Genomic DNA, 5,615 nt, shown 5'->3' with positions numbered 1-5,615 from the left:
AATACGTATTGCATGTTTTTTAAACAAGATTAACAAATTTATAATAGATAACTTCTAACAAAAGAAGAGTAATAATATTAATATTACTCAAAATAGACTCAGAAAAGACCATCAGCTTTAAAGGAGACTCCTGGGGATCTTTTATTTGATGTAGCAATATATGAGCAGTTCTGCAATATTTGAGGTGTAAATTAATTTTTATTCATTCAAACGACTTTGAGACATTCTTTTTTAAATTTATATATGACAGCAGAATGCATTACTATTCTTATTACACATATAGAGCACAATTTTTCATATCTCTGGTTGTATACAAAATATATTCACACCAATTTGTGTCTTCATACATGTACTTTGGATAATAATGATCATCACACTCCACCATCATTAATAACCCCATGCCCCCTCCCTTCCCCTCCAGCCCATCTGCCCTATCTAGAGTTCGTCTATTCCTCCCATGCTCTCTCTCCCTATCCCACTATGAATCAGCCTCCTTATATCAAAGAAAACATTTGACATTTGGTTATTTGGGATTGACTAACTTCAACTAGCATTATCTTCTCTAACTTCACCCATTTATCTGCAAATGCTATGATTTTATTCTCTTTTATTGCTGAGTAATATTCCATTGTGTATATATGCCACATTTTATTTTATCCATTCATCTATTAAAGGGCATCTAGGTTAGTTCCACAGTTTAGCTATTGTAAATTGCTCTGCTATAAACATTGATGTGGCTGTGTCCCTGTAGTATGCTGTTTTTAAGTGCTTTGGGTATAGACCAAGGAGAGGGATAGCTGGGTCAAATGGTGATTCCATTCCCACTTTTCCAAGAAATCTCCATACTGCTTTCCATATTGGCTGTACCAGTTTGCCATCCTACCAGCAATGTATGAGTGTACCTTTTCCCCCACATCCTTGCCAATGCTTATTGTTGTTTGTCTTCATAATAGCTGCCATTCTGACTGGAGTGAGAGGAAATCTTAGAGTGGTTTTGATTTGCATTTCTCTAATTGCTAGCAATGATGAACATTTTTTTTCATGTATTTGTTGATTGATTGTATATCATCTTCTGAGAAGTGTCTGTTCAGGTCCTTGGCCCATTTGTTGATTGGGTTATTTGTTTTTTTGGTGCTTAGCTCTTTGAGTTCTTTATATACCCTAGAGATTAGTGCTCCATCTGATGTGTGAGGGGTAAAGATTTGCTCCCAGGATGTGGGCTCTCTATTCACCTCACAGACATTCTTTAGTCACATCCACCTGGTTGACAAGGACACCAGTGGGCACCTTTGGGGAATTGCTCTGATTGCCCCTCCTGGGGACACTGGGACTTGGTGGCCTGTGTAGGACATCCATCCCACTTCAGCTCCAAAGCAGGAAGAGCCCGTTTCCCCTCCTTCCTCCCTCTCTGTGCCTCCATCTCACTGTTCGGCTGTGAGCTCCAGCAGATTCTGTCCTAAATTCTGCTGGCCCACACTGAGCAGACTCTGCAGTGCCAGCTGCTGCCCTATCTCACTGGCCTGGCACAATCCCCATCACCTTTTGGAGGAAACCACCTCTTTTCCCCAGGCCACCCTTTGGCCTTTCAGATTTAGCTCTTTTTCTTCTGAAGCCCAATGCCCTGACTCCATCTACCAGCCTGATATGACTCTCAAACACTGACCCTTCTTATAGCTTTGAATTCATCATGGGATGTAACAGATTTTGCTGCATAAACAACCATCTCCGTCTTATTGAATTAACACAGTGACCATTAATTATTGCTCATGAGTCAATGGACAGGGTGGTTCTGCTGAACTGGGTCAGAATAGGCTGATCTTGGCTGGGCTCAGGCATGGGGTCTGGCGGATCTAGCATGACCTCAGGTAGAATGGCACAGTTGTCCCTCTGTGGCACAGAAGTCCCTTGTCCTTAAGCAGGCTGGTTTGAGCTTGCTTACATCATGACAGCAGGGTTCCAGGAGCAGGAGGGAGAATGCACAAAGGCTCCAAGGCTTAGGCTTGGAACCAGCATGGTGTTAATCTAAGACTCTGGGCACAAGCCACAAGGTCAGCATGATTCAAAGGTTGAGGAAATAGATCCTCCTCTTGGTGGGAAACCTACAGAGTCTGATCACAAAGGAGTGTGGATGTAGGCAAGGGAGTCCCTTCTCATCTTTATGACCACTGAGCCTCATTACCTTGTTTCTTGGATCACAGTGGTCACATTTGGTCACAGGATTTGCATATTTCACGATTCCAGGGGCCATGATTCACATTCTAATTCTTCCCCCCAAGGAATAAATTCCATTTTTCTTTCCTAAGGTGCTCTTTAGAAACGTGATGACCGTTGCCACACACATGCGCGCACGGACACACTGTTCCCATGGGCAGCCTGGTTTACCACAAAATTGGTTTCTGGAACATGAAAACAAAGTCTGCTCTTCCAAAATGCAGCTACCAATCCTAATATCCTACAGGTTTAAACATACCGAGTCTTCTTAACTTCAGCTAGTTTATGTGACGGTATTAAACTTGCATAAGCAACAGAAAACTTAACACGGTTGACCCCTTGAAATAAATATGTATGAGTTCCATTTTCAGGAAAATATTTTTTAAAAATATCTATTGGTTTGTATTATCTACAGTTAAATGCATTCTGCATGTAGTTTAACATTAAAATTTCCAACAAATAATCCCCAGGCTTAAATATACCTTTCGGGTGAGACTGTGAGATCATTCATGTAAATGAAGAGCCTTGACTTTGTTATTTCAGTGAAAAGGGGGACTTTCATTAGGGGAGACTTTTCATTTTGAAAAGATTATTCCATTAAGACCGTGGCATTGCTGGGGGAGTAGATGAGGATCTATTTCTGTACATTAAGATCCAAATTCCATGTAAGTTGCCTCCTTGAAACTAACGATGCTATTAATAGGCTCCTGCAGTGTTCTGTTCAGTGTGGAAAGCAGGAGTGAAGCAGCAATCTTTAATTTACCAGGGAACTGAACACCTTTATACAACCATCATTTCTAGAAGCAACCTTTACCTTTCTGTGTGATCTATTTGTGCAATAGGATGGATGTTACAGGTTTGCATTACTAGAGGTTAGAAATCATGCATTTCTGTAATAACTCAGGCAGGCTGATTACAAATGCATTTTTTTTTTTATTGAGCTGAGCTTGAAGGTCTGTTAATGATCTCGATTTTAAAAAATACTGCATTTACATTGACCAAACATCACTTGTGTATTTGTGTAGAAAAATATTTGTTAATTTGGCCAAATTTCTTAGGAATCTGTGGTTATGTGGACATGCCCTGGGTTGAAGCTGATCTTTAGTGATATCTGAAAGATAGATTAGTAAACAATGAAATGGTATGAAGCAATTTCAAGAGAATGTACATCACCTATACCACATGATCTGCTGTTATGTCCTTAGATATACCTATTTGCCTCCAAACAACATAATCAAAGGTCATCTCTGCAGAAGCTGGTGTTTGAGAGTTCTCATTATGAAGCATTCTTGACTTCTTAATGAGGAACACCTCGATATGCTTGAAAGAAATAAACCTATAATAAAAATGTTACGTACTTTAGACCACTGCTGCACAAGTTAATGCATGAAAGTAAATTCAAGAAAAAAAATATTTGCAAGCTATTGTTTACATTTTTTCCTTTTTGTTCAAAATTGGATAAGGTCAATGAGAAGATAGATACTACCTCTCAGCCACTAAAGCATTAATATCAGGGTCTTTTGAGAAATAGCAATAGATTATGATTTTCTATCCTTTGTACTTTACATTTTTGAGATCTTTTAGAGCTTACTGAGGTATGAGTGTGGGTAGTACTTCCCTTTCTACCCAAGAAATACTAGGGTTCTGATTTAGGGTCTCACTTTATTGATGCAGGAAAAAAAAAAAAGCTCACACTGGTAAAAATCACAGAGAGAGAAAGCCGTGGTGCGCACCCAGTCTAATCAGGACCACACATGTCACAGTCGGGAGTGGACCAGGCAACGTGTGAAGATAGGAGGATGCATCAGACATTGGAGTGATGCAACCACAGAGCTCCCCTTTCTTTTCCCTAAGCAAGCTCATCCCTACTTCTATCTCCACCTGTAAATTCTGCAGGAAACCGACGATGTCTTTGAACTTCCTGCACTTCAGCTTATAGGATCACTGTTCCCAAAATGTTATCCTTTCATATACCATCTGCACAACTATTCTCACGGACCTCAACTGTCAGTATCCTGAATTTCATCTTCCTCTACAATTCTGTGGATTTTTGCCTTCCTGAATTTGCCTTTTTTTTTTCCATTTAAACCATACCTAAAAAATTTAATTTATGTCTGGTCCTGATTGATTACGGTATATTAAAATTGTGCTATAACTGGAAATGTATGGCCAACAAAAAAAAATATGAAAATCATTTCATCTAGGAGTGATTTCCAAGGGAGCACCTTGAGTTTCCGTAAAAACAGAACCTTCCATCTCAGAAGAAGGAATATCAACAAGAGGACTTGACTCCTCTGTTTCCAAATGCAGTGATTTCTCCTGTTCATAGATCAGGTTTGAACTGTCTTTCATTTGAATCTCCCACTCTTCCAATTCCAAAGGTTTATCTGAGGCTGCAGCTACAACTTCATCTTCATTTTCATGTAGGAAGCTACAAATCATGTTAGGTCTGTAGGAGAAATAATTATCCTTCATTTGTAGCCATTCTACTCCACCTATGTTTTCTTCTCCTTCCTTCTTCTCTGTCAGAAGAGTTCTTGTCATGCTGAGTTTCTTCATTGTATGGCATTTGTATTTTAGCAGTGTTTTATTATTGCCTTCTGCATCCACATGTTCAGCATTTTCTTCAAATATAACACATGTTCCAAGAGTATCTTCATATTCCCCAGCAAAGACATAGCTATCCAATTGCATAATGGGCCTTTCAGTGTCAATTCCCCAAATCTTGCATTTATTTTCACATTTTGAGAGAAAGTCTGAATTGATGATTCCCGATAATTCAACCAGAACAAACTGCTCCTGCTAAGGAACCTTCCCAGCACTTCTGCATTCTTACTGTGGTGGGGCAATCAAGACTGAGACCACATGCTCCCCAGCTCTCTGAATTTGCCTTTTTTAAAGGAAAATTTCTGTGGCTCTGTAAAACCAGCAGTTCTTCCCATAGAAGAAACCTTAAAAACAAAAACCATAAATAAAAAAAAAAAAAAACCAAAACATGATGACTGTCGATCCTCATATCTGCCGTCTGTCTGTGTAACACTATGCATCTAAGGTCTCCTTGGTTTCTGTTAAAAGAGGGTCAGTAGGTATTCCAGATGTGGGCAAGTTAGCACCTCAGAGAGACTTTCTCCTTGACACACCCGAGGTGAGGTGAGAGGTGGGGTGAAAGAGGACTGGAGTGAAAGGAAATCCCCAACCCTTTTGTGATTCAAGCAGTTTGATTTTATGTCTGAACATTCTTCACCAGTAGTATCCTGAGTCCTGCACTTGAAGAAACACTGAGAGCAATGGGTCTCTTAATGAGCTTAGCATCTATCATTTACCTAATTTTAAATAATTTTAAAGTTCAGAAAGATTGGGATCCCCATGACAATCACTGGCTGTCTTCACAGCTGTTGGGTCCT

The 5,615-nt window shown here is 39.7% G+C and overlaps 1 pseudogene; it reads right to left on the bottom strand.

Annotated features, from left to right (window-relative positions):
* Positions 1 to 4,387: 4,387 nt before the first annotated feature.
* Positions 4,388 to 4,982, bottom strand: LOC143406557 (general transcription factor 3C polypeptide 6 pseudogene; annotated as a pseudogene).
* Positions 4,983 to 5,615: the final 633 nt, after the last annotated feature.

Source organism: Callospermophilus lateralis, chromosome 8, assembly GCF_048772815.1.
Source record: "Callospermophilus lateralis isolate mCalLat2 chromosome 8, mCalLat2.hap1, whole genome shotgun sequence".
In the NCBI taxonomy this organism is placed as follows: Eukaryota; Metazoa; Chordata; class Mammalia; order Rodentia; family Sciuridae; genus Callospermophilus; species Callospermophilus lateralis.
The sequence above is the reverse complement of the archived record's forward strand: the minus strand, read 5'-3'. Positions and strand labels throughout refer to the sequence as shown.